Genomic DNA, 17,933 nt, shown 5'->3' on the forward strand with positions numbered 1-17,933 from the left:
ATTTGCATAGCTGCCATCTTTGGAAGGTCAAGTTGGGGGTAATGGAAAGTTCGCCATTATTTCCTATGGGAATTTTTTTTTTTTTAAATGTAATTTTTCAAAAAAACTACAAAAACGATCGACACGAAAAATACTTAGCACACCTCTCGTGGACGCTGGCTTCGAAATGATGCCTCACTGGAGTCTCTGCGTGCAGCGGTTCGGGCTGTATTAATTGCGGAAAAAAACTGAATAAGTTTACCACGTCTGGATTACAATAATAATACTAGATGGGTATTTCCTGAAGGAACTACAGATAGTGCTTTGGAATGGTGCCCGGGCTGCCCCTGCAAGACTTTCACACTTGGGTGCCCCTCAGATGCTGGTTTGGTAGTTGTAGCCCCTCAGGGTTGAGGATTTGGTGGGCGGGGCCACTCTGGGTCCGATTTGGGGGGTGGAGCCACTCTGGGTCCGATTTGGTGGGCTGGGTCACTCTGGGTCCGATTTGGTGGCCCGGGTCACTCTGGGTCCGTTTTGGTGGCCCGGGTCACTCTGGGTCCGATTTGGTGGGCCGGGTCACTCTGGGTCCGATTTGGTGGCCCGGGTCACTCTGGGTCCGATTTGGTGGCCTGGGTCACTCTGGGTCCGATTTGGTGGCCCGGGTCACTCTGGGTCCGATTTGGTGGCCTGGGTCACTCTGGGTCCGATTTGGTGGCCCGGGTCACTCTGGGTCCGATTTGGTGGCCCGGGTCACTCTGGGTCCGATTTGGTGGCCCGGGTCACTCTGGGTCCGATTTGGTGGCCCGGGTCACTCTGGGTCCGATTTGGTGGGCTGGGTCACTCTGGGTCCGATTTGGTGGGCCGGGTCACTCTGGGTCCGATTTGGTGGCCCGGGTCACTCTGGGTCCGATTTGGTGGCCCGGGTCACTCTGGGTCCGATTTGGTGGGTGGGGCCCCTCAGGGGCCGATTTGGTGGGCGCTGTATACTGCGGGGCTCTGCGCTGTATACTGCGGGGCTCTGCGCTGTATACTGCGCGGCTCTGCGCTGTATGCTGCGCGGCTCTGCGCTGTGTACTGCGCGGCTCTGCGCTGTGTACTGCGCGGCTCTGCGCTGTGTACTGCGCGGCTCTGCGCTGTGTACTGCGCGGCTCTGCGCTTTACACTGTGCGGCTCTGCGCTTTATACTGCGCGGCTCTGCGCTGTGTACTGCGCGGCTCTGCGCTGTGCACTGCACGGCTCTGCGCGGTATACTGCGCGGCTCTGCGCTCTGTACTGCGCGGCTCTGCGCTGTGTACTGCGCGGCTCTGCGCTGTATACTGCGCGGCTCTGCGCTGTGTACTGCGCGGCTCTGCGCTTTGTACTGCGCGGCTCTGCGCTGTGTACTGCGCGGCTCTGCGCTGTGTACTGCGTGGCTCTCTGCTTTATACTGCGCGGCTCTGCGCTGTGTACTGCGCGGCTCTGCGCTCTGTACTGCGCGGCTCTGCGCTTTATACTGCGCGGCTCTGCGCTTTGTACTGTGCGGCTCTGCGCTGTGTACTGCGCGGCTCTGCGCTGTGTACTGCGCGGCTCTGCGCTGTGTACTGCGCGGCTCTGCGCTGTATACTGCGCGGCTCTGCGCTGTGTACTGCGCGGCTCTGCGCTGTGTACTGCGCGGCTCTGCGCTGTGTACTGCGCGGCTCTGCGCTTTATACTGCGCGACTCTGCGCTTTGTACTGCGCGGCTCTGCGCTGTGTACTGCGCGGCTCTGCGCTGTGTACTGCGCGGCTCTGCACTGTGTACTGCGCGGCTCTGCGCTGTATACTGCGCGGCTCTGCGCTGTGTACTGCGCGGCTCTGCGCTGTGTACTGCGCGGCTCTGCGCTGTGTACTGCGCGGCTCTGCGCTTTATACTGCGCGACTCAGCGCTTTGTACTGCGCGGCTCTGCGCTGTGTACTGTGCGGCTCTGCGCTGTGTACTGCGCGGCTCTGCGCTGTGTACTGCGCGGCTCTGCGCTGTGTACTGCGCGACTCTGCGCTGTGTACTGCGCGGCTCTGCGCTGTGTACTGCGCGGCTCTGCGCTGTGTACTGCGCGGCTCTGCGCTTTATACTGCGCGACTCTGCGCTTTATACTGCGCGACTCTGCGCTTTGTACTGCGCGGCTCTGCGCTGTGTACTGCGCGGCTCTGCGCTGTGTACTGCGCGGCTCTGCGCTTTATACTGCGCGACTCTGCGCTTTGTACTGTGCGGCTCTGCGCTGTGTACTGCGCGGCTCTGCGCTGTGTACTGCGCGGCTCTGCGCTGTGTACTGCGCGGCTCTGCGCTTTATACTGCGCGACTCTGCGCTTTGTACTGCGCGGCTCTGCGCTGTGTACTGCGCGGCTCTGCGCTGTGTACTGCGCGGCTCTGCGCTGTGTACTGCGCGGCTCTGCGCTGTGTACTGCGCGGCTCTGCGCTGTATACTGCGCGGCTCTGCTCTGTGTACTGCGCGGCTCTGCGCTGTGTACTGCGCGGCTCTGCGCTTTATACTGCGCGACTCTGCGCTTTGTACTGCGCGGCTCTGCGCTGTGTACTGCGCGGCTCTGCGCTGTGTACTGCGCGGCTCTGCGCTGTGTACTGCGCGGCTCTGCGCTTTATACTGCGCGACTCTGCGCTTTGTACTGCGCGGCTCTGCGCTGTGTACTGCGCGGCTCTGCGCTGTGTACTGCGCGGCTCTGCGCTGTGTACTGCGCGGCTCTGCGCTGTGTACTGCGCGGCTCTGCACTGTATACTGCGTGGCTGTGCAATATACTTCGTGGACATACATATTCTAGAATACCCGATGAGTTAGAATCGGGCCACAGTCTAATAATCATAAGACTACAGATAGTGGTTTGGAATTGTGCTGTACTGTCACTTTAAGAGCTGATATTATCTGACAAAACTTGTGACCTGGTGAGCTGATGTAGACTTCATAGGCGTTGGCATAGTAACTGTGTCTGACTGCGCATATCAATGAGCTAATCAGCCAGGTGGCAGTTATTTTTAGAAATTGCCTCAGAAACCAGCCCATTATAAACGTATGGGACAATTTCCCTATTGAAACGCATTGAAAGACTTTTTTCAAACACAAATTGCGCAAAAACTACAAATCCGATCGGCACGAAAAATACTTAGCACACCTCTCAGGAACGCTGGCTTCGAAATGACACCTCACTGGAGTCTGTGAGTTTAGCGGTTCGGGCCGCATTACGTGCGGACTGAATAATAAGAATAAGAAGAAGTTTACCACGGTGGAATAACAGTATAGTGCTTTGTTCCAAAGCACTATAACTAGATGGGTATTTCCTGAAGGAACTACAGATAGTGCTTTGGAATGGTGCCCGGGCTGCCCCTGCAAGACTTTCACACTTGGGTGCCCCTCAGATGCTGGTTTGGTAGTTGTAGCCCCTCAGGGTTGAGGATTTGGTGGGCGGGGCCACTCTGGGTCCGATTTGGGGGGTGGAGCCACTCTGGGTCCGATTTGGTGGGCTGGGTCACTCTGGGTCCGATTTGGTGGGCCGGGCCACTATGGGTCCAATTTGGTGGGCCAGGCCACTATGGGTCCAATTTGGTGGCCCGGGTCACTCTCGGTCCGATTTGGTGGCCCGGGTCACTCTGGGTCCGATTTGGTGGCCCGGGTCACTCTGGGTCCGATTTGGTGGCCCGGGTCACTCTGGGTCCGATTTGGTGGCCCGGGTCACTCTGGGTCCGATTTGGTGGCCCGGGTCACTCTGGGTCCGATTTGGTGGCCCGGGTCACTCTGGGTCCGATTTGGTGGCCCGGGTCAGTCTGGGTCCGATTTGGTGGCCCGGGTCACTCTGGGTCCGATTTGGTGGCCCGGGTCACTCTGGGTCCGATTTGGTGGCCCGGGTCACTCTGGGTCCGATTTGGTGGCCCGGGTCCCTCTGGGTCCGATTTGGTGGCCCGGGTCACTCTGGGTCCGATTTGGTGGCCCGGGTCACTCTGGGTCCGATTTGGTGGCCCGGGTCACTCTGGGTCCGATTTGGTGGGCCGGGTCACTCTGGGTCCGATTTGGTGGGCCAGGCCACTCTGGGTCCGATTTGGAGGCCCGGGTCACTCCGGGTCCGATTTGGTGGCCCGGGTCACTCCGGGTCCGATTTGGTGGCCCGGGTCACTCCGGGTCCGATTTGGTGGGCCGGGCCACTCCGGGTCCGATTTGGTGGGCCGGGTCACTCTGGGTCCGATTTGGTGGCCCGGGTCACTCTGGGTCCGATTTGGTGGCTCGGGTCACTCTGGGTCCGATTTGGTGGCCCGGGTCACTCTGGGTCCGATTTGGTGGCCCGGGTCACTCTGGGTCCGATTTGGTGGCCCGGGTCACTCTGGGTCCGATTTGGTGGGCCGGGTCACTCTGTGTCCGATTTGGTGGCCCGGGTCACTCTGTGTCCGATTTGGTGGCCCGGGTCACTCTGGGTCCGATTTGATGGCCCGGGTCACTCTGGGTCCGATTTGGTGGCCCGGGTCACTCTGGGTCCGATTTGGTGGCCCGGGTCACTCTGGGTCCGATTTGGTGGCATGCGGCGCAAAACGCAGCGTTTTTTGTAAACGCAGTTGCGTTTTCAACAAAAAACGCAGCGTTTTGCGCCGCATGCGTTTTTTTGAGCAGTGAGTCATTCTTCATCCCACCCCCAGAAAAAAGTGTCTACACAATAGATAAGGACCACCAATGGCTAGAAGAGGGTTGGTGTTTATGTAATTGTGTATATATACCATGGCAGACATGAATTCCTCCCATTTTGCTGGTATTCATGATGGAGCGTCCCATGGACAGTATCGTCATGGATATGGAGATGGAATTTGCCTTGGCTCATGCCTATGCTGTCGCCTGTGCTCATCAAAGAGAAAGAGAAAAACGGAGATGGATTCATCGCCGATTTTGGATACACCCTATCTTGGAAGTCCGGGAGAGCCGTGGAGCATACCATAGCTTGTTTGGCGAACTGAATGAGAACCTGGAGAAATATTTCGAGTACACCAGGATGTCTCAGGAGAGCTTCCGGTATCTTCTGCGTCGGGTGGAAGGAGCCATTAGCAGGCAGGACACTCAGCTCCGGAGAGCTATTTCCGCAGAGGAACGGCTGCTGGTGACTCTACGGTACGTAGCTGTTTGAATGACTGAGATATGTTCGGCTACGTTCACATCTTCCCTTTTTTTTTTTTTTTTTTCTTAATTTTTTTTGGGGGTGGTATGGTCAATGTACTTTTAGGCTGTGTTTCTACGGTCAGTAAACGCTGCTTGTTTGACGCTGCAGCGTCAAACAAGCAGCGTCCAGATGTTCCAGCATAGTGGAGGGGATTTTATGAAATCCCGTCTCCACTATGCGTGGAAACCCGCACGCGGAGGCCCTGCGACTCCGGACATGCTGCGCGTCTTTTCAGAACACAGCATGTCCGTACACCTTGCGGGGACGCAGCGTCCCCGCAAGGTATATCACAGGGCCCTACGGCGAGGGGTGCGATGATCCCGGATGTGTACTGTACACATCCGGCACCATCGCGTCCCAGGAAGGGGGCGGAGCTTATCGCCGACCGGCTTCGCCGCTGCAACGATAGCGCCGCGTCTCCGGACAGTGGAGACATACCCTTATAAATTGCAATGTACTAATGTAATTTCTTTATCTTCTTGGCAGTTTCCTGGCTACCGGAGAGACCTTGCGATCCCTTCAATTTCAGTTCCGGATTGGAGTCTCCACTCTCTCGGGAATTATTGCTGAGACCTGCCGCGCTTTGTGGGATAACCTCCGGGAAGAATTTTTACCCGTCCCTACAAGCGATATCTGGTTGGCCAACGCCGAGAAATTTGAGGAAGTGTGTTCGTTTCCAAACTGTATTGGCGCGGTGGATGGCAAGCACATTCGTATTACCAAGCCAGGGAAAAGTGGATCCCTTTTCTATAACTACAAAAAATATTTTTCCACTGTGCTGATGGCAATTGCCGGTGCGGACTGCCGTTTTCTGGCAGTCGACATTGGTGCTTTTGGCCGGTCAAATGACTCGCGCACATTCAAAGAGTCTGATATGGGCCAAAAATTATATGGCAACAATTTCAATTTCCCCCAGCCACGACCTCTTCCCCACACCGAAGGCCCTGCGATGCCATTTGTTGTGGTTGGGGATGAGGCATTCCAAATGTCTGCCAACCTATTGAAACCCTACTCAAGTCGGGGCTTGGACCACACGAAAAGGGTGTTCAATTACAGACTGTCCAGGGCCAGAAGGACTGTGGAGTGCGCCTTTGGCATCCTTGTCTCTAAATGGCGGATATTAGGATCCGCCATTAATCTGAAAACTGAGACAGTGGATGAGGTGGTGAAGGCGTGTGTGGTTCTCCACAATTTTATTCTGGCCAAAGAGAGACTGAACGTTGATCTGGATGAAACCATAGCCAACCCATTGCCCAATTTCCATGATCATCCTCTGAGGACAAGTGTGGAAATTGCGCAGATGAGGGACCGTTTTGCGGCCTATTTTGTGTCAGATGTTGGCCGTCTGTCATGGCAAGATTCAATGGTGTAATAAACTGTTGGACTGTATTCTGGTGTGACTATGCTAAAAATAGTTCACCAATGTAAATGTGCCTTATCTAAAAAACTTGGAAACCTTTGTTTTTAAAATGTTGTGTTTTAATAAAAAAAATTTCTTACGTTTTCTACCCTGCTTCCAAGACAAAATTTATACCATACCATATTTATTTGTTTGTCAGATCGCCGTGTATCGTTGTGTTTGACAGCAAAATCAACGATACCAGCGATGTTTTACACTGGTAACCAGGGTAAACAACGGGTTACCAAGCGCATGGTCGCGCTTAGTAACCCGATGTTTACCGTGGTTACCAGTGTTAATTGTAAACTAAAAAATAAAAATAAATATACTCATCTTCGCGTCCCCTGGCGTCCACTTCCTGCACTGAGTGAGCGCCGGCCGTAAAGTGAATGCACAGCACAGCGTTGCTGTGAGGGACGTCACTCAGTCAGTGCAGGGAAGCTGACGCCGGGGGATGCGATTGTGAATATTTTTTTTTTTTGCATTTTACACTGGTAACCAGGGTAAACATCGGAAGTGCGCCCTGCGCTTAGCAACCCGATGTTTAACATGGTTACCCGGGGACCTCGGCATCGTTGGTCGCTGGAGAGCGGTCACACAGACCGCTCTCCAGCTCCCAAATAGCGATGCTGCAGTGAATTGCATCGTTGTCTGTTTTGCTGCAGCATTGTTAAGTGTGAAGGTACCTTTACAGTATGTGTCCACGTTCAGGATTGCATCCTGAATTGCTCAGGTTTTTTCATCAATATTTGTAAGCCAAAACCAGGAGTGGAACAATTAGGAAAAGTAGAATAGAAACATATGCTCCACTGCTGTATTTATTACCCACGCCTGGTTTTGGCTACAAATATTGAATTAAAATCCGGACCAAATCCGGATGCAATCCTGAGCGTGGACACATACCCTTTTTCTTTGAAAACAACTCATACACTTTAGTGTTTGGAAACACCTCATACAGCAATGAAAGACACCCAAAGAAACGGTCAAATTAAAAAATCCAAAAATACTGTCTGACATTGCATATATGAGGTGTTTGAAGCACAAATAAACGACGCACGGAGTGAATTACCGAGCAGTGTACTTGAAAAGAAGACCAAATATTGTATACAAAAAAATAAATTTTTATTGAGGGGAAACAGAAAAAAAGGGAAAAGAAAATTAGGGGGTATCAACAGCCGAGGGGGGAATCAACATCCGCTACCACCGGTGACCGGTAGCTTCTAGTTCTGGACCTGGGAGTGGGAGTGGTAGAGGAAGAGGAGGAGGAGGAGGAGCCGCCATACTCGAGGAGGCTTGATGGCAGGTCCAAACCCCCCGCAGGGTACACTGGGGAGACCGCCTCGTCAGTAGGGGAGGGAGGAGGCAACACAAGCCGCCTGCGTTTTTGGCTTGGTTGGCCCTGGCTGCTCCTGCTGTGGCTAGAGCCACGATGAGATGGTGTCTGTCCTGGAGCAGCCAGAACCTGTGCCTCTGTGTGTGTGTCTGTGTGCCTCCTCTTATGTGATTTTTTTTTTCTTTTCCTGCCTTCTGCGGCATCTCCCCCAGAAGCACTCCTACGGGAGGATGAGGGCCTGGCAGGAGCAGGAGTGGGCCGCACACTGGTATGGTGCCTGTGGTGGCGTCGCCCGGCACTTGGACCAGGGTGGGGTGGCTGGAGTGACTCTGCAGCAGTAGTCGGAGTCACGCTAGCCAGCGACGGCACTACGGGCAGTGTCGCTGACTGCGCGACCCGAGACTGCTGCAGAGCCCTCACGTAAGAATTGTTGCAGTCCTGCATCACCGAAATCTGGAGTTCCGGCGTAAGGTTTTCCACCATGCCCTTAGCAATTGTGCTTAAAAAATGTTTTGCCGGATTTGAGAGCTCGGCTTCAATGGCTTCAAGGCGACGTTCGATACTGGACATTTTATCGGTCATCGCCTTGAAACCATTCTGGAACACCGTGCTCAAGTGCAAAAATTCGGGCATGGCTGGCCTGTCCGAGGCCCGCTGGCGCTGTCGGGAATTCCCGAACGAAGGTGCGCCAGAGGCCTCGGGCAGGGGAAAACCTGATGTACCGGCAGCCGGTTCTCCAGATGATGGTGGTACAAGCCTGCTGCCGCTGTGGGAGGGCTGTGACGGGTCAGATGGCGATCCATGAAGTTCCGCTTCACAGGGGGGAGCTCGCTGGAGGGTGCTGCTGTGTGTCCTGTGAAAAGAAAAGGAAAAAATTAGTCTTCAATTAATAAACTATCACATACGCCAACTCCTGTAAAAAAATTTACATTACATGACACAACAAAACATTACAATCCCCTGTCTCTCAGTCTGTGTGGCCTATAATAAATTGCTGATTGTTATCGCCAGCTGAGCATTAGGGCTCACGATAACAATCATGGACATACCGACGGCAGATAATGACTGTTAATTCAAGTTGGCAAAGGCAATGCATACCCCTGTCATCTTAAAAAAACAAATCTAGATAATGCCTATGTCAAAAAAAATAGTAGAAAATTTAAAGTCAAGAATAAAATTTAAAAACCCAAAAACTTTAAAAAAAAGACTTTGTTGATCTGATCGCAGGAATGGCCATGACGTTAGGATCATGTGATCCAGACGTCATCATTATTCCTGCAATCAGAACTACCCTGACTCAGAACGTAACCTGTCATGGACTACAATGACTCACGCCTAACCCAAAAAATTACTAATGGGCTATATACCATTCCACTAGGGTTAAAGGATGGCCAAAATGCTACGATGACTACATGGATGGCCAATATACTATGTTCCTTTGGAAATATACTATGTGTATATGTAGCTCGAACGTGTACTATGTGGCTGCGATATAGTGGCCTGGAAATCTACTATGTGGATGCACAATGTACGTGGCTGGGCAATGTACTATGTGGCTGTGCAATATGCTATGTGTCTGGGCAATGTACAATGTGGCTGTGCAATATGGTATGTGGCAAAAATACTTACTGTCGTCGGGTAAGGACCGGTCTTAGGAACTGGAGGGCCCTGTTGTACTTGTAGGGCACAGAATTTGACGCAGCAGCACCGCTCCGAGCTTGCTCCTCCTCAGCACGAATCCCCTTATTGAAACGGTCCTTTATGGATCGCCATCTGGTCCTCAACTTTTTCACTGTTAATGTAAAGACAAAAAAATTGTTACATATTTAGCATTGTAAAAGGATAAAACAACCGTGTGCGATGCAAAGTGTAGGCGTTGATCGCATCACACACGGTTGTGTTTATCCTAGCAAGATGGGTCATAGCAGCGTCTCAGCAATACTCACTAAAGGTGCCTTTGTCCTTCGCTGAGGCACTGTCAAAGCCATCCCACAGCGAGTTTGCCACCTCTGCCCACAAACGCCTAGACACCACCTGGTCCATGTGCCGAGGGTCACGGCTGTCCCACAACGGGCCCCGCTCCTGGATGCTTGAAATAAGGAGGTCCACATCTACACTCTCTCCTTGGGCCCGTTGTGAAACCTAGAAAAATTAGAAAACAAATAGGTTAAAAATATGCAAATATTAACAACCACCAGCACCTGGCATGATAGGTACCTCTGCCCTATCCTTTGCCATTTGATGTATGTATATTGATGTTTTCTACACCTGTGTTTTGGAATGTTTGTGTGCAGGGAGTTCAACTTTATTTTACCTTCCCCCAATACTTGCTGCCCTGAAAATCTATAATGTATAAAGGCCCCGTCTCACATAGTGATTTAACAACCATCACGACCAGCGATACTGCCTGGCCGTGATCGTTGGTAAGTCGTTGTGTGGTTGCTGGGGAGCTGTCACACAGACAGCTCTCTCCAGCGACCAACGATCAGGGGAACGACTTCGGCATCGTTGAAACTGTCTTCAATGATGCCGAAGTCCCCCTGCAGCACCCGGGTAACCATGGTAAACATTGGGTTACTAAGCGCGGCCCTGCGCTTAGTAACCCGATGTTTATCATGGTTACCAGGGAAGACATCGCTGGATCGGTGTCACACACACCACTTCAGCGATGTCAGCGGGACCTCAACGACCAAAAAACGGCCCAGGCCATTCCAACACGACCAGCGATCTCACAGCAGGGGCCTGATCGCTGGTACGGGTCACACATAGCGAGATCGCTACTGAGGTCGCTGTTGCGTCACAAAACTAGTGACTCAGCAGCGATCTCGCTAGCGATCTTGGTATGTGTGACGGGGGCCTAAGCTTAGTAAACATCCCTAGTGAAAGCAGGATGCTCCTCAAATGTAATGTTCCTCACAGCAGGATGCTACTGAAAAAAAAAAGATAAAAAAAAAAAAATACTCACTCGCCGGCCTGACGCCACATCTTGGCCCCGATCTCTCTGCTCCCGCTGACTGCCTTCCCCCTCACTTGAAGAAGCCTGGAAAAATTGTATACAAAAATTATTGTCAATGCTACAAATGGCAGCTAATAGTAAGCAACTGGACATAATTACTCACCGCACTCCCCCGCGCCGATTGGCTATGTTCTGAAGAACTTGGCATTCTTGCAAGTTTGTGCTGCAATGAAAAAATGAGCAAAAAATCACATCCAATGCCACATACAATAAAATAGGCCCAAAACATTAAAAAACCACAATTGACTGTTGACTGATAGGACAATGCAAACTCAAAAAGCGACACCACAATGCCATACATTGCAAGAGAATAAAATCGAAGAAACAATACAAGAATAGACCCAAACAAAATTAAGCAAAAATAGACACCTATGTAAAATTTTCAAAAGCTACAAAATTATCAAAAAAATAAATACAGAAAAAAAAAGGCACAATGAAATAGCAAACTAATGAACGCCATAATTTACAATTACAACAAGACATGATCCAAAACAACACCATCTGGTGACATCCACAGAAATACATCAGAAAAAGGCGCTAAATACCATTCTAGATAATAAGCAATAAACATTACGGGTCAACCGCTGTTACAATATACAGCAACCCAAAAGATAAAACATAGTCAAATAGAAAAGAAAACACAATAAATTTTTAAAAAAAGGCCCCCAACAAAAAAAAATTATTAATATAAAGGCCATACTACACACTTGTCAATGGAAACATTCAAGAAAGGAGATACATACGGAAGCCATAGGGAAAACGACGTAAAACCATCAGAGTTTAAACCCCCCCAAAAAAAGGTAAAATACAATTGAAAATAGAATGGCATATAGCAGCCCAGAACAATACAATACAAATGAAACATCATAAATGTAGCCCCCCCCACCAGCAAGAAAAGACACTCAAGGAAAGAAAAAAAAATGCCCACAGCATAATAAAACACAGCAAGACATGAGCCAATAAAAAACGCCATACGGTTACCCCCAACAATAGAAACCAGAAAAAGACATGCACCAGAAATTTCAAAAAAAAATCTGCCAAATTTAAAGACATTGACCAACTGCATGACACCAGAACAACCCAAAACCAAGCAAGGCCGAAGACAACAAACGCCAGCATATAACGCCAGAAGTACATCAAAACCAGATTAAAAAAAACAATTTTTCAATACAACCCACAGTGCCATAACCGTACAATAGCACAGAACAAACATTGCACAAATTAAATCAAAATCAATAAATAAAACACAGAATAAAAAATATGCAAAGAGAAATATATACTTACATGTTTGGAAAGCAGATTCCCTTCAGTCAGTCTTCTCTGTAGCTAGCCTTGTGAAAGACAATGCCAAACCCCCTTTTTTTATATATATATAGTGTTTTTTTAGTGTCTAGACAAAGTCTAGACAATGTTTTGCATTTTTTATTGGAAAACGCAAGCGTCGTACAACGCACCACGACGCAAGTACTTGCGTCGTCTGCGTTGTCAATGCAAGTCAATGGGAAAAAAGCCGCATTGACGACGCAAACACGACGCAAACACGACGCATGCGTTTTTTACGAAGTCTGCGCCGCCCAAAAAATGCAACATGTTGCGTTTGCCGCGCCCTGACAGGTGCGCCCTAACGCCGCATGCGGCGTACAACGCACCAAAACGCATGACAACGCATGTACATGCGGCGCCATGCGGCCCCAATGTTAAATATAGGGCCGCACGCCGCATGCGTTTTGGTGCGGCGACGACGCTGCGGCGCACACCGCAAATGTGAACGTAGCCTAACTGGGTCTCACTGCGCATATCAATGAGGTAATCAGCCAGGTGGCAGTTATTTTTAGAAATTGCCTCAGAAATCAGGCCCATTATAAACGTATTGGAAAATTTCCCTATTGAAATGCATTGAGACACTTTTTTCAAACGCAAATTGCGCCAAAACTACAAATCCGATCGACACGAAAAATACTTAGCACACCTCTCAGGAACGCTGGCTTCGAAATGACACCTCACTGGAGTCTGTGAGTTTAGCGGTTCGGGCCGCATTACGTGCGGACTGAATAATAATAATAAGAACTAGATGGGTATTTCCTGAAGGAACTACAGATAGTGCTTTGGAATGGTGCCCGGGCTGCCCCTGCAAGACTTTCACACTTGGGTGCCCCTCAGACGCTGGTTTGGTAGTTGAGGATTTGGTGGGCGGGGCCACTCTGGGTCCGATTTGGTGGCCCGGGTCACTCTGGGTCCGATTTGGTGGCCCGGGTCACTCTGGGTCCGATTTGGTGGCCTGGGTCCGATTTGGTGGCCCGGGTCACTCTGGGTCCAATTTGGTGGCCCGGGTCACTCTGGATCCAATTTGGTGGCCCGGGTCACTCTGGGTCCAATTTGGTGGCCCGGGTCACTCTTGGTCCGATTTGGTGGCCCGGGTCACTCTGGGTCCGATTTGGAGGCCCGGGGCACTCTGGGTCCGATTTGGTGGCCCGGGGCACTCTGGGTCCGATTTGGTGGCCCGGGTCACTCTGGGTCCGATTTGGTGGCCCGGGTCACTCTGGGTCCGATTTGGTGGCCCGGGTCACTCTGGGTCCGATTTGGTGGCCCGGGTCACTCTGGGTCCGATTTGGTGGCCCGGGTCACTCTGGGTCCGATTTGGTGGCCCGGGTCACTCTGGGTCCGATTTGGTGGGCCGGGTCACTCTGGGTCCGATTTGGTGGCCCGGGTCACTCTGGGTCCGATTTGGTGGCCCGGGTCACTCTGGGGCCGATTTGGTGGCCCGGGTCACTCTGGGGCCGATTTGGTGGCCCGGGTCACTCTGGGGCCGATTTGGTGGCCCGGGTCACTCTGGGTCCGATTTGGTGGCCCGGGTCACTCTGGGTCCGATTTGGAGGCCCGGGTCACTCTGGGTCCGATTTGGTGGCCCGGGTCACTCTGGGTCCGATTTGGTGGGCCGGGTCACTCTGGGTCCGATTTGGTGGCCCGGGTCACTCTGGGTCCGATTTGGTGGCCCGGGTCACTCTGGGTCCGATTTGGTGGCCCGGGTCACTCTGGGTCCGATTTGGTGGCCCGGGTCACTCTGGGTCCGATTTGGTGGCCCGGGTCACTCTGGGGCCGATTTGGTGGCCCGGGTCACTCTGGGTCCGATTTGGTGGCCCGGGTCACTCTGGGTCTGATTTTGGTGGGCCGGGTCACTCTGGGTCCGATTTGGTGGCCCGGGTCACTCTGGGTCCGATTTGGTGGCCCGGGTCACTCTGGGTCCGATTTGGTGGCCCGGGTCACTCTGGGTCCGATTTGGCGGGCGGCGCCACTCTGGGTCCGATTTGGCGGGCGGCGCCACTCTGGGTCCGATTTGGCGGGCGGCGCCACTCTGGGTCCGATTTGGCAGGCGGCGCCACTCTGGGTCCGATTTGGCGGCCCGGGTCACTCTGGGTCCGATTTGGCGGGCGGCGCCACTCTGGGTCCGATTTGGCGGGCGGCGCCACTCTGGGTCCGATTTGGCGGGCGGCGCCACTCTGGGTCCGATTTGGCAGGCGGCGCCACTCTGGGTCCGATTTGGTGGCCCGGGTCACTCTGGGGCCGATTTGGTGGCCCGGGTCACTCTGGGTCCGATTTGGTGGGCCGGGTCACTCTGGGTCCGATTTGGTGGCCCGGGTCACTCTGGGTCCGATTTGGTGGCCCGGGTCACTCTGGGTCCGATTTGGTGGCCCGGGTCACTCTGGGTCCGATTTGGTGGCCCGGGTCACTCTGGGTCCGATTTGGTGGCCCGGGTCACTCTGGGGCCGATTTGGTGGCCCGGGTCACTCTGGGTCCGATTTGGTGGCCCGGGTCACTCTGGGTCTGATTTTGGTGGGCCGGGTCACTCTGGGTCCGATTTGGTGGCCCGGGTCACTCTGGGTCCGATTTGGTGGCCCGGGTCACTCTGGGTCCGATTTGGTGGCCCGGGTCACTCTGGGTCCGATTTGGCGGGCGGCGCCACTCTGGGTCCGATTTGGCGGGCGGCGCCACTCTGGGTCCGATTTGGCGGGCGGCGCCACTCTGGGTCCGATTTGGCAGGCGGCGCCACTCTGGGTCCGATTTGGCGGGTGGCGCCACTCTGGGTCCGATTTGGCGGGCGGCGCCACTGTATGCTGCGCGGCTCCGCGCTGTATGCTGCGCGGCTCTGCGCTGTATGCTGCGCGGCTCTGCGCTGTATGCTGCGCGGCTCTGCGCTGTATGCTGCGGGGCTCTGCGCTGTATGCTGCGGGGCTCTGCGCTGTATGCTGCGCGGCTCTGCGCTGTATAATGCGCAGCTCTGCGCTGTATAATGCGCAGCTCTGCGCTGTATACTGCGGGGCTCTGCGCTGTTTACTGCGGGGCTCTGCGCTGTATACTGCGGGGCTCTGCGCTGTATACTGCGGAGCTCTGCGCTGTATACTGCGCGGCTCTGCGCTGTATGCTGTGCGGCTCTGCGCTGTATGCTGCGCGGCTCTGCGCTGTATGCTGCGCAGCTCCGGGTCCGATTTGGTGGGCGGGTCACTTTAAGAGCTGATATTATCTGCCAAAACTGTCTTGGTGGTGTCATTTAGAGTTCGTAGGTGTTGGCATAGTAACTGGGTCTGAGCTAATCAGCCAGATGGCAGTTGGCAGTTATTTTAAGAAATTGCCTCAGAAATGAGACCCATTATAAATGTATGGGAAAATTTCCCTATTGAAATGCATTGAGTAATGAGGGGAAAACATTTTTCAAACGCAAATTGCGCCAAAACTACAAATCCGATCGGCACGAAAAATACTTAGCACACCTCTTGGGGACGCTGGCTTCGAAATGACACCTCACTGGAGTCTGTGAGTGAAGCGGTTCGGGCCGCATTACGTGCGGACTGAATAATAATAATAACTAGATGGGTATTTCCTGAAGGAACTACAGATAGTGCTTTGGAATGGTGCCCGGGCTGCCCCTACAAGACTTTCACACTTGGGTGCCCCTCAGACGCTGGTTTGGTAGTTGAGGATTTGGTGGGCGGGGCCACTCTGGGTCCGATTTGGTGGCCCGGGTCACTCTGGGTCCGATTTGGTGGGCCGGGTCACTCTGGGTTCGATTTGGTGGGCCGGGTCACTCTGGGTCCGATTTGGCGGGCGGCGCCATTGTGGGTCCGATTTGGCGGGCGGCGCTACTCTGAGTCCGATTTGGCGGGCGACGCCACTCTGGGTCCGATTTGGCGGGCGGCGCCACTCTGGGTCCGATTTGGCGGGTGGCGCCACTCTGGGTCCGAATTGGCGGGCGGCGCCACCCTGGGTCCGATTTGGCGGGCGGCGCCACCCTGGGTCCGATTTGGCGGGCGGCGCCACCCTGGGTCCGATTTGGCAGGCGGCGCCACCCTGGGTCCGATTTGGCGGGCGGCGCCACTCTGGGTCCGATTTGACGGGCGGCGCCACTCTGGGTCCGATTTGGCGGGCGGCGCCACCCTGGGTCCGATTTGGTGGGCGGCTCCACCCTGGGTCCGATTTGGCGGGCGGCGCCACCCTGCATCCGATTTGGCAGACGGCGCCACTCTGGGTCCGATTTGGCGGGCGGCGCCACTCTGGGTCCGATTTGGCGGGCGGCGCCACCCTGGGTCCGATTTGGCGGGCGGCGCCACCCTGGGTCCGAATTGGCGGGCGGCGCCACCCTGGGTCCGATTTGGCGGGCGGCGCCACCCTGGGTCCGGTTTGGCGGGCGGCGCCACTCTGGGTCCGGTTTGGTGGGCGGCGCCACTCCGGGTCCGGTTTGGCGGGCGGCGCCACTCCGGGTCCGATTTGGCGGGCGGCGCCACTCCGGGTCCGATTTGGCGGGCGGCGCCACTCCGGGTCCGATTTGGCGGGCGGCGCCACTCCTTGTCCGATTTGGCGGGCGGCGCCACTCTGGGTCCGATTTGGCGGGCGGCGCCACTCTGGGTCCGATTTGGCGGGCGGCGCCACTCTGGGTCCGATTTGGCGGGCGGCGCCACTCCGGGTCTGATTTGGTGGCCCGGGTCACTCTGGGTCCGATTTGGTGGCCCGGGTCACTCCGGGTCCGATTTGGTGGCCCGGGTCACTCTGGGTCCGATTTGGTGGCCCGGGTCACTCTGGGTCCGATTTGGTGGCCCGGGTCACTCTGGGTCCGATTTGGTGGCCCGGGTCACTCTGGGTCCGATTTGGTGGCCCGGGTCACTCTGGGTCCGATTTGGTGGCCCGGGTCATTCTGGGTCCGATTTGGTGGCCCGGGTCACTCTGGGTCCGATTTGGTGGCCCGGGGTCACTCTGGGTCTGATTTGGTGGGCCGGGTCACTCTGGGTCCGATTTGGTGGGCCGGGTCACTCTGGGTCTGATTTGGTGGGCCGGGTCACTCTGGGTCCGATTTGGTGGCCCGGGTCACTCTGGGTCCGATTTGGTGGGCCGGGTCACTCTGGGTCCCATTTGGTGGGCCGGGTCACTCTGGGTCCAATTTGGTGGGCCGGGTCACTCTGGGTCCGATTTGGTGGGCCGGGTCACTCTTGGTCCGATTTGGTGGGCCGGGTCACTCTGGGTCCGATTTGGTGGGCCGGGTCACTCTGGGTCGAATTTGGTGGCCCGGGTCACTCTGGGTCCGATTTGGTGGGCCGGGTCACTCTGGGTCGAATTTGGTGGGACGGGTCACTCTGACTGACAGCAGGATAAGTGAATGGCTGATAACAGAGAGAAATAGACTGGCAGCAGGACGGGAATGGCTGATAACAGAGAGAAATAGACTGACAGCAGTACGGGGAATGGCTGATAACAGAGAGAAATAGACTGACAGCAGGACAGGGGAATGGCTGATAACAGAGAGGAGCTGATATTATCTGACTGACAAAACCTGTTTTCTAGTGGGCTCGTAGGCGTTGGCATAGTAACTGGGTCTCACTGCGCATATCAATGAGCTAATCAGCCAGGTGGCAGTTATTTTTAGAAATTGCCTCAGAAATCAGGCCCATTATAAACGTATTGGAAAATTTCCCTATTGAAATGCATTGAGACACTTTTTTCAAACGCAAATTGCGCCAAAACTACAAATCCGATCGACACGAAAAATACTTAGCACACCTC

General features: G+C 54.2%; 1 protein-coding gene and 1 long non-coding RNA gene across 2 annotated transcripts in view; one reads left to right on the forward strand and one right to left on the reverse strand.

Annotated features, from left to right (window-relative positions):
• The window catches only part of APOBEC2 (apolipoprotein B mRNA editing enzyme catalytic subunit 2), a 333,744-nt gene that overhangs the window by 217,277 nt on the left and 98,534 nt on the right, over positions 1-17,933 (forward strand). The window lies entirely within an intron of this gene.
• Positions 9,522-10,930, reverse strand: LOC143815848 (uncharacterized). Its single transcript, XR_013223818.1, has 3 exons — positions 10,836-10,930; positions 9,817-10,012; positions 9,522-9,662 (listed from the first exon to the last, which is right to left on the reverse strand). It is a non-coding gene; the product is annotated as an uncharacterized LOC143815848 (long non-coding RNA).

This window comes from Ranitomeya variabilis, chromosome 3 (assembly GCF_051348905.1).
Source record: "Ranitomeya variabilis isolate aRanVar5 chromosome 3, aRanVar5.hap1, whole genome shotgun sequence".
NCBI classification, from domain to species: Eukaryota; Metazoa; Chordata; class Amphibia; order Anura; family Dendrobatidae; genus Ranitomeya; species Ranitomeya variabilis.